This window comes from Pseudochaenichthys georgianus, chromosome 2, assembly GCF_902827115.2.
Source record: "Pseudochaenichthys georgianus chromosome 2, fPseGeo1.2, whole genome shotgun sequence".
Lineage (NCBI taxonomy): Eukaryota > Metazoa > Chordata > Actinopteri > Perciformes > Channichthyidae > Pseudochaenichthys > Pseudochaenichthys georgianus.
Window position 1 is genome coordinate 7,570,705 of NC_047504.1, and position 21,518 is coordinate 7,592,222.

A 21,518-nucleotide genomic window follows, 5' to 3' on the forward strand; every position below is an offset into this window, starting at 1 on the left:
TTTCTTTAGTAATTATCCACCTTTACTCGCTGTGAAAACAAAAGTTGTTGGACAATTTCCCCCGCAACCATGTGTTACGATTCCTGCCGCCTGTGACTACTGCAAAGAAAGGTAGAGGTGGATCAACGCACACACACACACACACACACCGTGGCCTCATTCAGTCCAGACGCTGTGGCTGATCAAAGTCAAAAGCAGCTAAAAGCGTACACAATGGGATAATGTACCGATACATAGACGACGACATGGCGAAAAATAAGATTGCCTCGGAGTTTGGCCCACCCACACACTGACCTACAGGCGCACACACACTCCCACACATAGAGACACAGAGATGTTTTGACAACATCCCAGCGTGATTCACACAGCATGGATCAGACGCCTGCCCTCTTTCCTCGTACTTTCTTTCAGTGTGTCAGCTTCAGTTTGACAGGATTGAGAAATCAGGATACGACAAAAAATATAATACTTCCCTCTGAAATGTTGTAAAGTAAAAGCACATTATAATATGTTCTTTAAATCCTATATATGTTTTAAGTGTGCCATGTGGAGCCTGGGTGGCAGTGCTCCATAATGAGATCCATCCTGCTGACAGTATGAGACATGTGTTGCAGCTGCTTCGTATCAGCAGCTCCATAATAGAATTGAGAATTTAATTTGCAGGGCACTTATACATTATTTAAAATGGTCCACGTCATATTTAATTCCATCTGTGCAAAGCAATTCTTGCCTTGTGGAGTCAGCTTTGTGGGCCACGCTTGAAATATCATACTGTACACTGTCTCAAGGATAATGTCATCTTAATCACATGTAATGAAGCAATAAAAGCTGTGTGTGTGTGTGTGTGTGTGTGTGGAGTGTTTGCTTCCCTGTGCTGCTGAGCTATGTGTGTGGTTTCCACGGTAACTCGTTAACTCGTAGTCTCCTACCTGCTCGGCTAATTTCTTGATTGGTTTCAGGTGCGCTGCGTGTAACTCAGTTGTCTTCAGTTCACAGGAGGCTGGATATTGTCTGTTGGTGAAATGTCTGGCTTTTCTTTTCTTTTTCATTTTGTTCTCTAGCTGTCTACCTAGTTTGATCCTTTCTCTCCCTGCTGTCCGGTGATGGGCATGCATTGTGAACAGTGGTTTTATTTGAGCCTTTTTTTCACCCAAAATGTCTTCCTCCCTGCTGGAGATATCTTTCCTATTTCCCCCCTCTCGTTTAAACTCTCTGCAGCAGATCTGCCAGGGGTCCACTCCTATATCCAGATGAGAGTTGCTACCGGTAACCGGGCCGTAAAACCACAGGAAGGAGGCGGAAAAAGGGCCAAAACACAACCAGCCTCCCCTCCTTCTCTCCCCATGACTCCACTGTCCACACACCCAGTGCATCCTCCCTGCCTCCACCCAGCTGGACAGGCACATGGGTCAGGGGAGGGCGGTGGGATAGAGGAGGCAGGAAGAGAGGATGAGGAAATCCAGTTTATTTGGCGACGTGTCCGTAATTACCCTCTATCATCACCCCACCCAGGAGAGCTCCAGGCCGTTTTTCATGGAGCAATTAAATAACGATGTGTGTGGCAAACAAGCACCTGTCATATAAAGAAGGAAACATTTCAACTTATTTTGCAAGTTCCCAAATCTTCCCTGAGCAGTCGGATAAAGACGTGTGTGTGTGTGTGTGTGTGTGTGTGTGTGTGTGTGTGTGTGTGTGTGTGTGTGTGTGTGTGTGTGTGTGTGTGTGTGTGTGTGTGTGTGTGTGTGTGTGTGTGTGTGTGTGTGTGTGTGTGTGTGTGTGTGTGTGTGTGTGTGTGTGTGTGTGTGTGTGTGTGTGTGTGTGTGTGTGTGTGTGTGTGTGTGTCAAAAAGGAAGCTCCTGACAGCTGCTCCTCTCATCGCCTTTCTGTCTCCATATTCCTCCTCCTCAAAGAGTGGAACAAATCCCAGATCCTTGACCTGGTATCCCTGCAAGAAAGGGATCTACCTGATGAAGCGAGTGTTTCAGGAAGTGTGTGGTCCGTATCCCGTATCATCATCATCCCCCCCGGCTGCTAGACTCCTGGGCTGCATCAGGGATGATTACAGCAGCGCCATTGATCGTCATGGTGGACCTATAACTGTATTTCCTGTCACAGATTCGAAGGTTTTGGATTACAAGAGTCAGGGGACGCCTTTTAAAGTCGACCTCTTCAAAACTTTAAAGTGCAGTAATTCCCCTGTTTTGCATTTTGAGAAGACGAGTCCTTTCCCTTCGCTACCTGGCAGTCTGCTATGAGTTTGCATAATATAAAACGCTCTGCCAAATCTCCAAGTGGATGTGCGGTAAACTGCTGAGGCTGCAGACTATACCTCTCTTTATCTCAGCCCTTAATATGATTGGACACTTGGGACAGCAATCAGTGCGTTCAGTAACAGGTGACTCTGTCGTCAAGAGTTTCCTGGTTGTTACAGAGGATCCGTTATCCGGCGGTGCCACCTTCTCTCACGTCATTTACCGGACTGGGCGCACACTTCCAGTAGGGCCCTGTTAAGAGTTGGAGGCTGGCACAGGGGGCTTTTCCAAGAAGTAAACGCAAGGGAGGTGGAAGACTTTCAACACCTTGGCTGTTTGCAGCTTCCTCTGTAGCCTGTGGCAAAGCAGAGGCAGAGAAGCTAAGTGTTCGGTGGCCAGGTTATCTTTCAGCACTGCTGGAGGAGGGAAGAAGTGATTTCCGCGGTCTAAAAGGAACCTCGATGAATGGGCGACTGAGAGAGAGGAGAGCGGTGCAGTGATGACGTATTGTTGTTGTTCAACACGAAGTTAGCATCGCAAGGGCTCCCTCAGCAAAATCCAATGAGATTTTCCATTGGATTTCCGAATATTGCAGATAATAAGATCCAAAGAAACGTTTATGATACTTACCGATTTGTTCGGCAGGATCATCTCCACATATCAACCCCACTCGGTGATTTTTGAAACTAACGCTAATGGCTATAAAGGAACTACAACACCGTCACATGACTTCACGTCAGCACCGCTAAGCTAAAGGTGGCTAAGGCTGGGCGTGATGGCGTTTAGTCGTCTGGTTTAGACCCTTGTTAGCAACCGCCATTTTTAACTCAACAGTAGGGTATTTACTGTTGTAGAATACGAATCTCAGGCAGCACCTTGACACGAGGGAAAGGAAGATATCTGACAAAAAAAGGGATGTCATTAGCTCAAGATTTGTTCCTAAAGATCTCAATCTAGTGGAGTTTGCATGGCTCCATTGTTGTGTTGTAGGGCAGATAAGCCACACATGGAAGCTATTCTTGTCGATCTGCCTCTATTAGCCTGGTTCCTGTATATCTAGATCTACGTAGCAGGGTGTTGTTCACTTTCAGAGCCACACAGAAGGGCGAAACACTTCACAATGTCCTGTGAAACGAGGCCTGTGGTAATTAAAGCCTATAATCATGTTGTTGTAGAAATGTTTTGGGTTTAATAACATTTCTTCAGCTGCCTCCAAATCATGCAGAGAATCACACCTTGAAATAAATAAGTAAAAACAGTATTTATAAGATGTGAGAGGGTTCACTTTACTTGCACACAGGCCAACCAGTAGCCTTAGTTTAACGGCCCGTCCACACAGCGGCGTGCGTTGAAGCTTCCAACGCTTCCGCCCATTCACTTTGAATGGGGCGACGTCACTTTTAGCCGAACTGCATCGTGGGAAGCGACGTGGAGCGTTGCTGGCGTTGCTCGCTTCAAAAGTTGAGCAATGTTCAACTTTTGATGCCTCGATGGAGGTGTCAGCCAATCGAATCATATGCCAGTACAAGCTCTAGCCAATCAAACCGCGTGCTTGTGTGTCTGGGGCGGGAGATTCATGTGATTGGTTGTTGGTCGAGTTTCAGACACGCCAGCCGGCAAGCGTCAACGCACGCCGCTGTGTGGACGGGCCGTAAGAGGAGTTGTTGCTTTAACAGGACGACTGGGGCATTGAATAGAAAACTTGGCATGAGTCGGACTCGTGGATCAGCATTATTATTTTAAACTCTGAGGGTTAGAATGAAATGGCTGTCCACAAAGAAATTATCTCAGTACCATGTTTATACTAATCATAAGAACTATAAACAAACTTTGTAAATTGGAGCATTCGTTACTCAAAAGCTTGGACTTAAATCCACTTCTTCTTGTGTCTTTGAAAATAGCTTTCAGGCTGTTTCCAGGCTCTTAAAAAGGCCAGCCAAGCTCTTCACTTTTGATAGAGTCTGAAAGTTTTACGGTTTCAAAAGAAGGGGGAACATCTCAGATGTTACACATTTCAGACTTTTTGGAGCGGAAGCCTTTTGATCTCAAAATATTCTGCCATCTAAGCTCCAAGAGCATTGATCAGCTGGAGCGAGCGATCATCCAAACAGAAGGCTGACCTCTTTTCTGAGACTCTGACTCTCTGACTGCTGAGAGCCCAAATGTAGATCACAGAGACTTCCAACGCCCACAGAGGGACTCTGCTGTTCAGTTCAATTTTGCGCAACTGTTCCTGTCATGAAATGTTCTCTTCGATGTAGGTTCAGGTTATTTATTTGTACCTTAAGGTAGATTTGGTTTGCAGTGAAAAGTCAAAGTATCCAGTGTGACGCATGTTTCAAACAACACAGACAACAAGCATCAGCCAATCAGAGCAGACTGGTCTCTGGTTTCAGACAGAGGGTGAAAAGAGGTGCTGCAGCACAGGCAGTATGAGAAAAATAAAGAGCTTTTTGAACAGGCATGTAAACTTATCAAAATACAAATATGAACCTGAAAATGAGCAGAATATATCCTCTAACAATCTATTATTATCCTATTCTTTTATATTTGTATCCCATTGTATTGTTTCTTGAGCCTTATCATGTATCAGTTCGGGACATCCGGGAAGGAAACCTTAAGTATGTCATAGGCTGAATATGATGTGTGAGAACAACCTGTCCGAGGAAGTTGTACGTAATACTTCCCTGAAACACACCCTTACTTCCTCCAATGCCCCACCTATGAATGACTCATCGCTGCTTTGCATGTGATACAGGAAGGTGGTCGTTCAGGCAGGACCCCGACGGCCGTGAAAAGCTTTGGGGCGTCAGGTGGAGGCCGATCTGACCTCCATTCTTCCCGGCATTACCGTTAAAGCTACCGGGAAGTGAACATTTTAAGGAGAGGACATAAAAACTATGGGAGGGAGGTCAGGAAGTCCATCACAATGGCTGAAACTGATTGTAGGAAGTATGGGCACTGCACTGTGACTCAGCACAAAAAAAAAAAAGCTATGATGAGTGAGAACTGCTGCTGCAATTTCAAATGGGACAGGGGGGTCATTCACAAACCCTTTCAAGATTATACTGGAGTCTATCTTTCATAAGGAAATTGCAGACCATTTGATAAGCTTATCTCCCTTTTATAAATGCCTTTTTTAAGGTATTGTTGCTCGAATGACATTTCGCTTTGATTTTCCTCGACTTCAAAGTAAAAGTTGGAGGTCCTCCGAGTTTCAGGCGCAGACTTCAGAGCTCCAGAGCTTAGGTGGAGTGAAAGATGATCCATTTGATGTAGGAGATTTGGTTAGTGGAGGAAATTAACCTGCTGGGGAGCTCCCTTGATCTGCTGCTTCTACTTTAGCCTGTAATGAGCCCTGGCAATATGAGAGTTCGGTGTCAGGGCGGGAGACAAGGTCAGGCTGTGGAGATTGAGTCCCACTTGCATTAGCGTCACCTCTCCGTGTATTTAAACATATACGTTTCACCTTAAATATGGACTCTAGAGAGAAGTATCCGGGCTTGAGATGGCAAGATAAAGAGAGTGAAGGAACAGGAAGTCCAAGAGGAGTCAAGTATCTCAGAGGAGCGGTGGGAAAGGTCCTGGTGAAAAGCTGTCAAGGTCTCAACTCCTTTGTGTCCTTAGTGCAGAGGACAAGGCGTCGACAGGAGTCATGGTCAGTAGGTCAGAAGCCTGCCGGTTCTTGACTTTAATGCAGAAGCCACAGAGGACATTTGGAAAGTTGTCCAAGTCTGTATCCAACTGTGTGAGAGATGGGGAAAGACAGACACGGCACGATAGCATGCAAAGACGCACGCTTTTGGACCGAGCCTGGATGTAAAGCAAATCAGCCAGATCAGCGTCCCGTTGTAACCCAGTCACGGCACACACAGACGCATCAATCTTCATCAGGAGCACTGGAGAGATCTGGAAGAAGAAGGTCCGCCAGCATTTTGCTCTGTCTTTGATGAGTTGACAATATGCTTCGTGTCAATCCAAGAAATCGGGCATTGAGTTCATGATGGTGAAGGCAAAGCCAAACTGGCTTCAGCTCCGAAGTATTATTTAGTTTCAGAATCAGAATACTTTATTAATGCCAGGGGGAGATTAGGTGATAAAGACATAATGAAGATGATGACGTTTTTGATGAAGCGTTGCCCAAACAGTCCAGTAGCCATCATTGGAAATGTATGAAACATCGATGGAAAGGTTGTTGATGGTAACGTAGTTGATGGAAACGTGTCCAAACAGTCAGTCGGAAGTCATCGATGGAATGTTGTTAGATATCCTGGTCCTAAGTAGTTTAGTTCAAGACCAAATCTAGCTCCATCTATACGGCACTCAAGCATCAGCTGTTGCATCAAGTTGCTGCGTTGTTTGTGAAGTAGCACAAATGAAGACAGAGCCTGGGATGGAAATCGGATCAGCTGACATCAAGTCGGGCTAAGCCAGGCCTCCATCTCCATCCATTGGCTGTTTGGATGACTTAGCCTTGGCCTGCAGAAGACCCCAACAGGCGTTTTGACAGGGGGGGGGTGGGCGCTGTCGTTGAACCGTGAAGGAAATGCTGAATTGGGTTTTCGCACATGGGCTAATTTAAGACAGCCTTGTTGTTTTAACGCCATTCCAAGGCCATGGACTGTTTTTAAATGAAGGAGGGAAAAAGAGAGAGATTTCTAACCAACTGCCCCTGGGATACCAGTCTGCATTCCTGCTGTTGGCCCGACCACAGCGGGACCCCTGCAGTGGGCCGAGAGCAAGGAGGCTCTCATCGGAGAGGCTCCTGTTCCACTGCGTATACATTTCACTGTATTTATTCAGGAGTTTCAAAGCATTAAAAAGCATAGAAAGTTAAAATGCCAAAGAGTATTACTGAACGTTTTATTATTGTATTTGGCTGAGGGGGAAAAGTTGTTTAATTTCCGGCAGTGTAGACGCAGCATGTGCATTTTGTTGCCACACACCGCGACATGCCTACTCTCCAACAGATGGCTCAACATGAAACATTTGAAGAAACTAACATTTGTAACGTCTGTTCCATAGCTATTTATCCCAAAACATAATATTATATTAAACCAAATAGTTTGGTGGCCTAAAAGTAGGCAAGTTGTTTTCTGTGAGGACTATTTTCAAAATATCGTAGCGAGCTGAAAGGGACACGTGATTCCGGACAGAAAATGAGGAATAACTTGTCTTAAGACATCAAACGAACCATTGTGAAAGGTTACGTTGCATATTTATATAAAAAAGATGTGTAGATCCGGAGGCTCCCGCCGCCTGCTGAGCTCATCAGTGGCTGCTTGGTTTCCCCAGAGGAAGCAGGCTTGAAGTGCTTTAGATTTCTGGATCTGTTGTGGGAGCAGCAGATGTAAGGATGCACACACAAACTCGACTCCACCTCCTGCCAATTGTTGTTGTTACCTGTCGTCTGTTGTTGTTGTGCGCTCCTCAGCATGTTGCCGTCCCCCTTCAGTTGGAGTTAGTGGTGTTGCATTGTAAAGTCATCAGAAGGTGGGCGAAGCAGCAGGGCTCCTCCGCTGGCTCCCATGTCTGACTCGCTTCCACCGCCTTGTTATGACTCTAACAGTCACATCCTACCCACTCACCCGACGGGAGGAACTGTAGAAAAAGCAGAAACAAATCGGACTGAGAGTTTTCAAATGATAATCACACATTTTGAACAACTGTTTGCACTTCATTACTGTGCAAAATCAAAAAGGGCCTAAAGTGGCAACAGGCTGAAGCACTCATCAGTCTGCAATACATAATAAAACATCCTTTATTGCAGCATTGTAACAGCAACCACGTTCCAAGCTAATAGCATAGCCAGCTATAAAAATGATATGTTTTTATATTGCCTGTCGGCGTCAAATGTTGAATGAAACAATTTAGACTTTTGCATGGAACCCATTGTGGCGCTGCAGCCACGTTTAAGCATTTATTAGGAGTATAAAACATGTTTTGATAGTTAACTGTGGTTAAAGCGGTAACTGTGTCACGTTGCAGTTAATCAAAAATACTTTCGCTTGTTTGTCATTTTGGGCAGCAACTGATGAACATCTAAAATGAGCAATATGGCTTTTCTTTGTACTGATGTTTGTCATTTGGTTGTCCTTAAATTGCCTTATTTGAAAAGATAGTGGGTAGACGCCAAGGCAAAAAAAAAGTTCAGTTAATTAGTAAGTCTAAGCATCATAAACCTCAGTCTGGTGGTCGCGTTGTCGCGGCCTTCATGCTGCAAACCGCCACATCTCGTAATTATGCAAGAACAGAAACAAGCCTTGAAACAAGCTGCATCAAACGTCTGTTCAGAAATCTCACAGTCGAGGATTAGATTAGAACATGTCTGACAGAATGAAGCTGAATTTAGCTTTGCAGTTTTGTTGAGATTAGTCAGTTATAAGATTGCATCCACAGGGACGGCAATGACATTCAAAGCCGCGGTGAACATGAGTCTGTGAAAAAGTGCTGAGCCTCCTGACGCAGCTTGTAAAACATGGAGCGAGGAGTCATCAAAACGTGCTGCTTGATGCTTTGATGGGGTCTCTCAGCTTGACAGAGGATGTGAGAATCTCAAGAAACGTTAAGTCAGCAGGTCTGGAGGAATTCATGTGTCGCTGCTTAATTAAAGTTGGTAGAAAATCAAAGATACCAGTGATGCTTCGAAAGCAATTTCAAAAGGGCCCTACTCTGCTCATTTCCAGGTTCATATTTGTATGCAGTGCCTCTACTGTGACATGTCTCCATGCGTTACTGTTCCAAAAGCTCTATCTTTCTCATACTGCACCACCTCTTTTCACCCTATTCTCATTTGACTTATTTGGATAAGTCAGACCTGGACTACTTTAGCTTGATTAAAATATATCTACTTATAAATATATAGTACTTCTTCCACGTCAGTATGTGTATGCATCAGGACACAAATCCAACTTTTTTACAATACATGTTCATTTAGCCTGTCCAGAAGCTCTCTTTCTGTCTGCAGGGGGCAGTATTGTTGCGTGTACACTTTATTGTGTATGTGTGTGTGCACAGGCCTGCAGCTGTTCTTACATTTTAAACTCCAACTCTTGCAGCAGACGGCTCCAGAAGAGTAACTGTTTATGCCAAAATGCCAGAGTTAGGCAACTAACATCTAGATTACAGCGCACATTGAAGAAACTGTCCATGAACATCCTCAATTAAACTAAACACAGATCTCAAAGTGTTTGGCTGACACACACACACACACACACACACACACACACACACACACACACACACACACACACACACACACACACACACACACACACACACACACACACACACACACACACACACACACACACACACACACACACACACACACACACACACACACACACACACACACACACACACACACACACACACACACACACACACACCATAATACATATCATGCTTTTTAGTTTGGAACGTTGAACCGCTTGGTTTTCTGTTTGTTATTTCATATTTGTTGGCATTCATGCTTTTGATGTTTCTGCACCAGATCCATCCACTGGTTGCTCAAACATTATATTTGTCATGTGACTATTTTGAAATGTATATATATGTTTAATTTCTCGCACTGAAAGTAGCCTCGGTTGACCAGAATGCAATGCGGCCATACAAACTGACATGGTGCCTTCTGGGTGCACATCTGTTTTTGGTAGACTCTGTGAATTATGTGTTGAAAGCAAGGCCAGTCTTGTTCTGTTAGGGTTGGAGAAAGGCATTCTGGGGAATGTAGGAAATCACACCAACACTTCAGGAAAGAATTCAGACACAGTTGATATCTTAGGTTAAATATTTGTAGAATGTATCAATTATTATATATTCAAATGATCAGGATTTAGTATTTGTTATTTGTCAGGAAATCAGTTGATCAGAGAGAAAGAGAGGTGGATGTTGGGCGGTGGTGTGTGTGTGTGTGGGGGGGGTGAGATAGAGAAAGGCCTATGCTCTGTCCAAAGCTCCCCTGTGCCTCTTCCGAGAAATGGACAGAGTAGGAGAGTGTGTGTGTGTGTGTGTGTGTGTGTGTGTGTGTGTGTGTGTGTGTGTGTGTGTGTGTGTGTGTGTGTGTGTGTGTGTGTGTGTGTGTGTGTGTGTGTGTGTGTGTGTGTGTGTGTGTGTGTGTGTGTGTGTGTGTGTGTGTGTGTGTGTGTGTGTGTGTGTGTGTGTGTGTGTGTGTGTGTGTGTGTGTGGAGAGTAGGGGGGCTTGGCTGACACATGGACAATGTCAAGAAATGCAAGCTAACAATGTCTGCAACCCAGACAGTGTTACAGGTACAATATTATTCAACATGTACACACTGTATATGTACACTGTATGTACAAGTGTTGAACTGTAGCTGATATTTTTGCTGTTAAGCTTTTCATAATGCAACTGAGCGTCTGACGATCAATTACACCTGCTTTATATGGTTTGCTCTATATTTATTAGTCATCCGTCAAATCATATTCTGCTGAAACTGACTTTATTTTCTAATTTTGTGCATGTAAATGGTCTGCAACGGCTAAAATCCCAAAGGTCCCTCATGAGAGAATGGTTTTCATTTCTACACCAGGAATACATAACCAACACACACCATTTCTTCTGCATACCCTGCAGTTCAAAGTCTCAAAGAAAGTCCCAAATCATTAGCTAAGATGAACCCAAAGTGGTCTTTTCTTGGTGGTTGAGTCATCAGGCACGCAGTACATCTGTACGCTCTGTCAGTTTGCACCTACACATGTTCCTCAGCTCCTTCTTAGTGAAGGATCTGAGCTGATCAGGGGACATGTGGCTGGATTCAGTCGTATATTGACATTTAAATATATGTGTGTTTTTCAATGTCAGTCATCCCTCTGTTGTGTTTCATAGTGTGCACCTGGTCCGATGTCCATCTGGCGAAAAACACCTTGATTACGTCGCTCTGAGCGAATCCTCCCACCAGATTTAGTTACGTAAGGACGAGCGAGAGCAGCATGGAAAACCTCTTGCTGCTCCCCGTCCTGCTCCTAATCCTCCCTGCAGTTGGCCTTAAGCCCCTTTAGCCCCGTTGACAGCAGTCAGCCAGGGGTTGTCATTAGGATGAAAGCTGTGCGACTCACCTGGTTACACAGCTGTCTGTCGGGAGGCAGGAGACATGATTACAGAGGAGCCGCTGCCCCCGCCCTGCTAGCATGGAGCAACACGCCGCGTGCAGCAGAGATGAGAGGTGGCGGCTTCAGTTGCTGTTGTTTAGCGGGTGGTGTTGCTTTCTGCACGCCGTCTCAACAGGTGTTGCCTGCGCAACCTGGCCGACCTTTATTGGCTTTACGCAGAACAGGAGATCATGTGTGAGTGAGTGACTGCTGTGATGGACTTGAACCTGAAATTGCTAACAGCATCCGTGTCAAAGTCCACCGGGTTCAAAGCAGGGACGAGAAACTACCTCTGGAGGGGGCGTTGGGGAAAATAAGTCACCCGAACTTAGCAGTGACGTTCTACAGAATCCTGTAACTTCTTCTTAGTAAGAAGTCTGAATAACCTCCATGTGATTTACCGCCTCACTTTGTGGAAAAATGATCGAGGAAGTGTTGGAAACAGCCATGTTTACAGTCACAGCACCGAACACTGAATAAGTGATTTCTGAGAAGTCCTTTAAAAAACAACTGGTACTTTTCCATAACAAACCAGAGCACTTGCAGCTGATCACGACTCCAACGTCATTGTTTGATATGAAAGCAATAGTCACACAGGCGTATACATCAGAGAATTCATCATTAAATCTCCCCAGATCGCCCACAGAGGCACGTCCCGAGCGTATTAGTAATTTGGCAATTGGACGAGAGAGAGAGATTTGGCCCACTTACCTCTGTTGACGTGGGCCGGCGCTGTTGAGAAGGGTCCCCGCGGCCTCATGGGAAAACCCTCTTGACGTCAAAGCGCGTTCCAAGCCCACAGATAGAGTGTTTTCATACGAGCTGCCCGGGCTTGGGTTACAGTGAAGAAGGGGAAATTGCAACCACAGAGCTGAGAGGAGCGGGGTCTGAACTCCAGCCTGGAGGCCCCTTTCTCTCTCCCCTCCTCCACCTTCATCCAGATCTTCTTTTCTCTTACTGTTTCCATTGTAACCCATTTTAGGGTTAGCCATACCTGCATTTCTTACTCTTTTCATCTCAACTGCACCTCTTTTCTAAACCCTTGCTCCCCTCTTCTCAGTCCTTTTTCAAAATATGTAAAGAGAGGAAACAAAAAAAGCAAATGTTAACCTGAAAATGAGCATATTATGTCCTCTTTAAAGCTGCAATAATCAATATTTCTTTGTCAATTACTGAACTACTGAACGTTGTATCCTTAAAAAATGTGTGGACAATTTGAGCTCAACGTCTAGAGCAGCGATACTCAACCCGCGGCTCCTTTAAGACTAGTTGCGGCTCTTTTAAGTCCCACTTATTTTATTTTTTCAATTATTAAAAAAACAAATTGTCACCAGAATTCATCAACATTTCATTATCACTCACAAGTCACACATCAGTCATCACACACATCAGTCTATTAAGCCGCCCCCCCCCCCATCCCTCTGAACAACCAATCACAAATTATTTCAGGTTTCGCGCTCTGATTGCAGGTGCGCGAGATAATTGCTCCGTCACACTGGGAAAACTAGCTTACAGCACTATGCAAAAATGGCAAAGGAATATAGGAAACGAAAATATGAAGAGGAATATTGAGCATTTAAAGAGGACTGGGAACTCGAGTTTTTCTTCGTCTCCACCGGTTCGGGAAAATGCATCTGCCTGCTTTCTGACAACGTCATTTCACAATTTAAAAGGTCCAATTTGCAGCGCCATCACGACACAAAACACCCGAAGTTCAGTACCGACTTTCCGAAAGGTGGAGAGTTGAGGGCGGAAAAGCTGGCGAGACTCAAACGGAACCGAACTGCTCAAAAAAAAGTATTCCACACAAATACGAGTGAAAGAGCGACAGAGGCATCCTGTGATGATCAGTAACCATGCTGTCTGTTATCTGTTGTTATGGGCAGTCAGCAATGTGTGTTTTGTGGTTGCAGTGAAAATAATAAATCACAGTTATTGCACTGTACATTATGCTTTTCATTCCTTAGTAACATATTACTATTATCCATATTCTCAAATGCATAATTGTTTCAGGGAGGAAAGGAGCGTTTTTGGATTGTGGCTCTTGCAAAAATATTTTTTCGTCAATGTGGCTCCTGATTAGGACAAGGTTGAGTACCACTGCTCTAGAGGCATACAAGCTTTTTATAAACAGTATTCTAGTTCTGGGACATGCAGACAATGTGTATTCTTCTTGTGCTGTTGTGTTTTCAGCATTTTGTTCTCAGCCGTTAGTGAAGATGGTGACAGAGCAAAAGGGAGATGAGTGTTGAAGGTAGGGTTTGCAAAGGGGCGGAAAGTTTCCGGAAAGTTTCCATGGGAAGTTAAGCTGGGAAATTTTGGAAATATTCGATGCAAAATTAAACAAAAAAATGACATTTCAAAAAAAATGTTTTATTTAAGTTTTAATAATTTTATTGAACAATTATTTGTTTCATTGAAGAACGAAAACAGGAATGTTGAGTTAAATGTTACTCATCCCCCCAACCCCACTCATTAAAAAATGAACAAAAATGCACCCCCCCATCCAAAAATCCCCACAAAGTCCCATTCAAAATGTTAAATGCTAAGAGCCCTTCTCCCTCCACAAAGTCCCATTACACATGCAAATCTTCCTTCAAGCGATCCTCTGCATTTTGGCTAAACCCTTTCAGTCAACGGGCTCTTCCTGGGCCTCATCAACATCCACCTCTGAGTCTTCCTCTGCAGTGTCACTGTCCAGCCTTGTTGAGGATGGCTCTGTGTCCGGCTCAGAGGCCTTAGGTTTGCCCGAATGCCAACCTTTGTGTGGTCTCAATAGCCATGCAGTGAGCAGTGTGCTATGGCATGGATATTCAAGTGTACTTGACTGGCATCTGTTTGTTTTAGTCAAGATTATGCTAAAATATACTTTCCCCAACTATATTTAAGTTCCCTATGAGGAGCCAACCTTCAATTTAGAACATTCCCATAAATTCCCGTTAATTCCCGTGGAAAGTTTCCATCTTTGAAAATTCCCGGAATTTTGCAACCCTAGTCACTCAGATGTTTATCCCACAGCTGCATCACACACTAACAAACACATACTTCTTCCTCTTTCTGCCTTTTGAACTTCACTGTTATGACCGGCTCACATCAAGGCCTCGGTGTTGAAAGTAGCGCGCTGCAGGTTTCGAGTGAGGAAAGTGACGATCCGGACCATCATGCTCCATCATTAGATGTGGTTGAACCTCATCTTTACCCAGTACTAGACTTTAAACACCATATTCTGCAGAGCCACCGACACACAACACCATGTGTTTGTGCTGTACGATCTGTAATCAAAGATTTGTGCTTCGGAAGTCATAAATAGGCTTGTGCACATGCATGCGTAAGTGGATGTTAGTGTGTATGTATGCATGTGTTTTTGAAAGAGGGACACAGAGGGAGAGGAGGTAACAGCTGGCCACGGCTTCACACCCTCCGACTCATGCTTGCTGGATGCTTCTCCGCCACAGCTCAGCGAAAACAGCTGGAGTTATCACTGCTCAGATCCACCACCATCAGCCCACTGGAAGCGTGAGCGATCCACGGCGAAACAGAATGTCAAAAGAGTGGCTTCCAAGAGAAACAAAATGACAGAGAAACTCCCGTAACATGCACGAAAACACACTACAGGAAAGGGAAAACCCCCAAAGGATAGTAAGGCCTCTTTAAAGACACAATAATGTAGCATAGTTGCTAATTTCGCTCCCTTGAATTCCTCACTCTTCCAAGAAGCCTCCTGCTTGGTTTCCATCTTTAGCAATCAGGATTGGATGTTAGAAATCGCTGTTAAAACTCCACCTCTGCCAACAAAAAGCCCTTTGCCTACCATATTGCATGTAAGGCTTCTGCGGTCAGTGCTAACACAATAAATCATGCAGTGTCCTCAGCCCTCTGGCCCTCGCGTTCCACAATTGGTTCTTTTCTTCTTCTGCTCCCCCACAATGGAAAGGCCTGCGAGAAAGCGTGGCCATCTGTAACAACAAACAGGAGAGCCTGTGTTTCGACCGGTTGCCCATTTTCTCGCTGGCGTGTGCTTGTTTTCACTCTCGCCCACTGCAACTCAGCTCGTTGAAATGTAGTGGCCCGCCGTTTATTTTACAGCACTTTGCCAGGAATGTGCGTGGGGGGGGGGCGGGGGGGGGCACGCACCAAAAGAATTGCCAACGAATTCAGAAGAATAACATTTGAAGGAGATGGGAGGGGCTAGGAGACCTTTTTCTTTTCTTTTGTGACAACGGTAATTTGCAATAACGGTTGCTGTGTGTGGGTGGGTGTGGGGGGGTGGGGGGTAATGGCAAAAAGGTGAGCGCAGGCCAAAGTAAACACACCTTTTTACAATAGCACCTCTTAGTACTCGGGCTGGCTGGCAGGGAAACTGCTGCTGTAGCTCAGGAAGTGCTTCTCGTGTGTCACGGGGGGTTAATTGTGTTTTGGTGTTATCTTAGGAACAAGACCCCCCATAAACCCCTTCAACGCCCCCACCCTAAACCCCCGTCTACCGCTGCTACGCACCTGCACAAACACCACAATATGGAATTATGAGTTACGATGGGATAGAGAGCATATTCTACGTGGCCTCAAATTCAAGGCCACCAGGGTTGGAAGGGTTATTTTAAAAATGTAATCGGTTACGATTACTAGTTACATGTACAAAACCTAAATCAATAAGATGTGTTTAACTGAAGTGTATTATGTAAGAGAACGGGACAATGTGACCTTAGAGAAGAAGAAATGTAGCATACCTTTTTTGATTATCCCGTTACATGTAATCCATTTCTCCCCGAGCCTGAAGGCCACACACTTTGCCCCCCGGATAATTCACACTACATACCAAATATATTTCTTTTACATGCAGCTCTTTCTTCCCTATCGGCTCTACCTCCTCTCTGGGAGTCATAACGATGGCCTCTGTGTGTGGCGTGTGGAGACAGCGGGGGAAATGGCTGCTCTTGGGATATTGCAGTCTGTTATTCTGCGTGCAAAGTCAGTGAGAAAAAAGGTTTGACGTCTTGAAGGAGCAATTCATTTAAAATCTGTCTGATGGTGCAGAGGGAGGTGGAGAGGGAGAAAGAGGTGATAGCTCGGAGCTATTCAATTCAATCCAGGCTGTCAAATAACTAATTTAACGTCTCTTTGTATTTGTTTTTAAATGCCACTTTAGTCCCGTGTTCATCCATTCATCATCTGAAGTTTTCGCTTTTCCTGTGTAAGAGTTTTTTTTCTATGAAAGTTGGGACTACATTCTTCTTCGGCTGTTCCCTTCAGTGTTTACTTCCTGTCTGTCTTCGGTCTACATTTTGAAACCTAATGGTATTACATTGCTGAGAACGAGATCAATGGACACCGAACCTGGTTTCCCCGTGACATTGTAATATTGAATATTGAAACAACACCGAGACTTTTGACAGAAATAGAAGCTACAATCGAGCGAGTTTGTAAAGTGGTTGATAACCAGTGGCGGTGGAAGTATTCCGAGGCCGAGTTGCATCATTATTTGCGGTCACTAGGAGACTGAGGGTGTTTCTCTGTACTCCGGAAAGTGTGAAACAATGACTGGAAGAGTGGCACTGCCCCTCTGTTATCGACCAGGGAGTTGAATCACGCCCTTACTCAGCCCTCATTGCTTCCTCTTTAGTTTCCCGATGAGCCGCGGGGTCATTAACCCTCCATCCTCAACCCTCAGTCGCAGGATGGCATTACGGTATGATGAGTGCAGCGCTGGCGTCACCGGTGACATCAGAGGGGAAGTTGTGGTTGGTCAGGGGAGAAGGGGTACTTCCGTCTTCATGGTGTTCAGGATGCCGGTTTATTTCGGTGCCAAGATCATTATTACATCGATAGAAACAAATCTGTCATTGGGGAAGTTGGTAGGCTGGTCTTTCAAAGAAGTGTTTCCCCCTTTCTCTGTTTGTGTCTGTGTGTTGGCATGGATCCTCTCTAATAGGGGATATGAATCTGGAAGCCTTACATGCGAAAAGAGGAATACTCTAGTTTTCTCTGCGCACTTTACAATATGACTTTATGGTAGCTGCAGCTCTTAACTACTTCAAGAAGTCGCAGAGTTTCCTGTTATAAAACTTTATCTCCCCATCTCTTGCTTCATTTGTCTCTAAAGGGTACGGTGGTTAGGTGACTGCATCAGTGTTCTGACTGTGCCTGGGAAATGCTCTCATAAACAGCTGGGAGCCACAGCAGGGACACAATGCACCGTGCGCGTGTGTCCTGACTAAAGACAGGAGATGACCACATTAAGTTATTCGTCTGGGGAACTGGTGTCTCTGTCAATTGCAACACTGACCTAGAAATGTTTCCAATTACTCGTATTAAAGGTCCCGTGTCATGGCCATTTCTGCTGATCATAATTCCATTGCTGAGGTCTACTAGAGTAGATTTACATTGTTACATTTTCCAAACTCACATTGGTTTCTCAAACAGCATCTCTGAATAGTCTGTGTGTATTCACTGAATTTCACTCTCTGTCCTGAACACCTTGTTGGAGCTCCTGCCCCCCCCCCCCCTCCCTGTGAGCCCAGTGTGCTCTGATTGGTCAGCTCGCCCACTGGCTCGTTGCTTCGAGGAGCTGAGTGTCAGCGAGACATCACGAATGGACGCGGGAAGGGGGGGGGGGGGGGTGCTGAGGGGGCTGCAGCGAGGCTCCACTGGCAACCCCCCCCCCCCAACGCATCACAGTTTTGCCGCTAAAAGAGTGTGTGTGTGTGTGTGTGAGGAGCTCCACCGATTGGTCTATTTGGACCAATGGGTCCATTTGGGTATGGGCACGTCACTGTGCCCAGGAAGAAAACAATGGAAAAAGAGAAATCTCCAACGAGGCGTTCTGGGGCAGCACAGACAGGTCTTTTCTGTGTTAGAGTTTTACTCGCTACAGGGTGCACTTTGAGGGTTTGTGACTGACCGTTTACATGCAGAGAAACCTTCATAACACAAGGGGACGGTAATAACTAGAAAAGCATGACATGGGACCTTTGATAATGTATTTGTCTTGCTAGTTAACACTATGGCAGGAGATAGAGACACTAGTTGGAGATTTGGCTTCTTTTCCACTTGATAATCTTTTCCTGGTTCAATCACTTGGGAAAATGTCAAGAATAATTTTGTTTTTAGATGATATCAAGACTGCATCAGGTTGAAACAATGCAACAGAAGGGCTTTGTGTTGCTTTTATCCACAACGTCCACACACACCTGAGCATCAATAACTGGCATTATAGCATTATAGTCCATTTTGTTACCTAATTAGCATCCTTTTCAAAAGCACCACTGTGAGAGGGGCACAGCAGGGCATCTGAGCACAACGCACTGTATGACGTAGTTGGTGCACAATGGGCTTGAGTCACACTAAAGAAAACGTCTTTTAAAGAATGTGACATTTCCCTCGCTAAGTCGTTAAAGTGATGATCTGTAAGGAAAACTGCCGGGTGCCTGCAACTTTCATTATTTCTCGCCATGGGGCAGGATTTGTGTGCGTATTTGTGCGACTCAGTTGTGGAAATATCTGTTAGTGGTGACACCCGTCTCATATCTCAAGTGCTTTAAACTATAGGCATGGAAATGTGATAGTAGCGTGATGAAAAGGCTTTGACCTGGATTTACCTCATGCACTTATGAAACGTGTTTCTAGGAAAGTCATATTTTCTGTTGCCCAGGGGGTGTTATATTTTAGCAAACATTTTCAAACGTGGAACCACCGTGACCGTTCTGCAAATCAGAGATTAACACTCGATTACGTCTTTTCGAAAACCCACCAGAATACAGCACGATATTTGGGGTTAAATGGGAGCGAAAGGGTTAGGAGCCAAGTGAGCTTCCAGACGGAGGGTAAGTGGGCAGGAGTGGTGACAGCTCGGCCTTTGACTTGGCACCCCGGTGACGGACGTTTTGCCAGGGTAAACATTGAAGACGAGCTGCTTCTTATGTGAAGGGCGGGTTCCTCGAGGAAGTGGCTCCCGTTTGGCCGTATGGCTTCAGGACAGCAGATCCTGCAGATGATAAAGAGGAGATCCTAAAATGGTCATGAGGACGTTTCTCTTCGGACATATGAGGCTTCGGCGACCTTTTCCCCATTTCAGACAAAACATGTCACTGAATCATCTTGACGTCTTCTTGAGCGTGAGTCGACTAAAGTCTGCGTTTCCTAAATCAGCAATCACAACCTCTCAAACAAATATGCACGCTTTGCTCTTAGACACATTTTATTTCATTAATAAAACAAATATGAATGTATCCCCGCGTTGTGCAGGGGGATGTTTATTCAGCTTTTCAGCACTCGCCGAGCCTGTCGAGTCCTTAACGCAACAGCGGTTCATTTAATCAGCGCCGGCCGCTCCCACTGACAGTTACACTCAGTTGGCTTTACTACCTTCACACATACCAGGAGGTGGTAGTCTGCTGGGTGCCATAACACCGCATGCTGTATGAATACATGCCTCATTAATCCAGCACATTGTCATCTGGCCGTGCGATATTCAAACTTTCACTCTTATTTTGAAAAACGAGGCGAGACAATCAACAATAGAAGATCTTTAAAATGTTCTTTCAAACATATCTCCCATTGGAATTACATTTGACTGCATTGTTGTTTCAGTTGTTCCCCAAAAAAGGCTTACAAATGATATTTAGTGTTTTGTTATGATGGATTTTTTCTGCCGTTTTTTCTCATGCTTGGAATTATGTGAGGTATTTGGAAATAGGAACTTAAATGTGTTCCAAAGCAAGGGTATAAACTCTCACTTAGGAAAAGAAAAGAGGAAGCAGCTTCACAAGTGATCACCGAGAGGGAGAGATACACGACTGCGTAACCCTATCATCCCGGAGACCGCATGATCGTATAATTACTGTGTAAACCGTGCCAATCAATAACCAGAGTCAGGCAGTCAGGAAGACCGTCAGCGAGAGTCTGATGAGGCCCGCGATGAAAAACAACTCACACACACACTGGCACTCAAATGCGAAAATACAATAATATTATCCATGCAGAGCCCACGTGCACACACCATCACTCACGCTCCCCTCAGGGTGCCAACAAGGGGTGCAAGTGTGTTAAAACGTCTCATTTTGATGGTATTATGAATGGGGGTCGACCCTTAGAGGCCAAAGGGTTAAGTGACTCACTCAGTGGGAGCACATGTGTGTTTCAGTAGCATCGTAGAGAGTCGGGGATATTTCAGCTCCTGCGGGAACCCGGCACAATAGCCCGCTGCTCTGCTGTGTGCACACACAGTTATGTAATTGCAGCAGATGATAAATGTGCAGAAAGAGCGATGGGAATCTCAGGAGCTCCTACGTCAGCTCCGGGCCTCTTCTTGTGTGAAGGAATGAAAACAGGAATGAGGGATGGAGCGGAGCCGTGTGGGCCGAGGACGAAAACAAGGCACGTTAACCACAGATTAAGATAGAAGAAGAGTCAACGAGCCGGAGCGAGCCCAAGGACAGACGGCTGCCTAATGGACGTCTGTGACGAAGACATCACTCAGAGGGAAGCATTTTCCACCATGGTGAATTTCCCTCCCCTGCTCCAGAGATCTTTGTGGTGTACCTTGCGAGTCTGAGCATTTCTGCAGCGATCGCACAGTCTCCGGGATGCTCACTGGAGCTAACAGATAGCTGGCAGGTTGTAGCACACACTCAGCACATCTCCTCCATTCTCTCCAAGCCACATATTCATCACGGCAAAGGGAAGTCTAACCAAAAAGCAGAATGATGACCCGAGTTATTGGTCGCCCCTGATGACCTTTTTAACGAGGCAAAATAGCCCGTTCCACGGCATATAAACGGCTGGAACGTGGCTGAAAATGGCGGCAGCATTTAACGCCAAATAACAGATTTGATTGATCTGTATAGTAAGAATGCTTTTAATTAGGGCCGGGACTTTAACGCGTTAATTAAGATTAATTAATTACACAAAAATTAACGCGTTAAAAAAATTAACGCATTTTAATCGCACTTATTTTTGCACAGCGGAACGTTTCTCACTGGATGAGTTTCAGGCGTACCGATTATACTGGAGCACCAACTAACGTTCATGACTTCAGCATGGGACTTCAAACAACAACAAACCACGGGGAACAATAGTCAAACATGAACGAACAAGCTGATGAGAACGCTTTGGTCGGCCCCGTGGATGGGACATTTTGTTTTAAAAAGACGGACGGAT

General features: G+C 45.1%; 1 long non-coding RNA gene across 1 annotated transcript; it reads right to left on the minus strand.

Annotated features, from left to right (window-relative positions):
- Positions 1 to 7,433: 7,433 nt before the first annotated feature.
- LOC117456715 (uncharacterized) lies at positions 7,434 to 11,429 on the minus strand. The gene is made up of 3 exons (XR_004553280.1): positions 11,331 to 11,429; positions 7,656 to 7,853; positions 7,434 to 7,582 (listed from the first exon to the last, which is right to left on the minus strand). It is a non-coding gene; the product is annotated as an uncharacterized lncRNA (long non-coding RNA).
- Between the last annotated feature and the right edge of the window lie 10,089 nt (positions 11,430 to 21,518).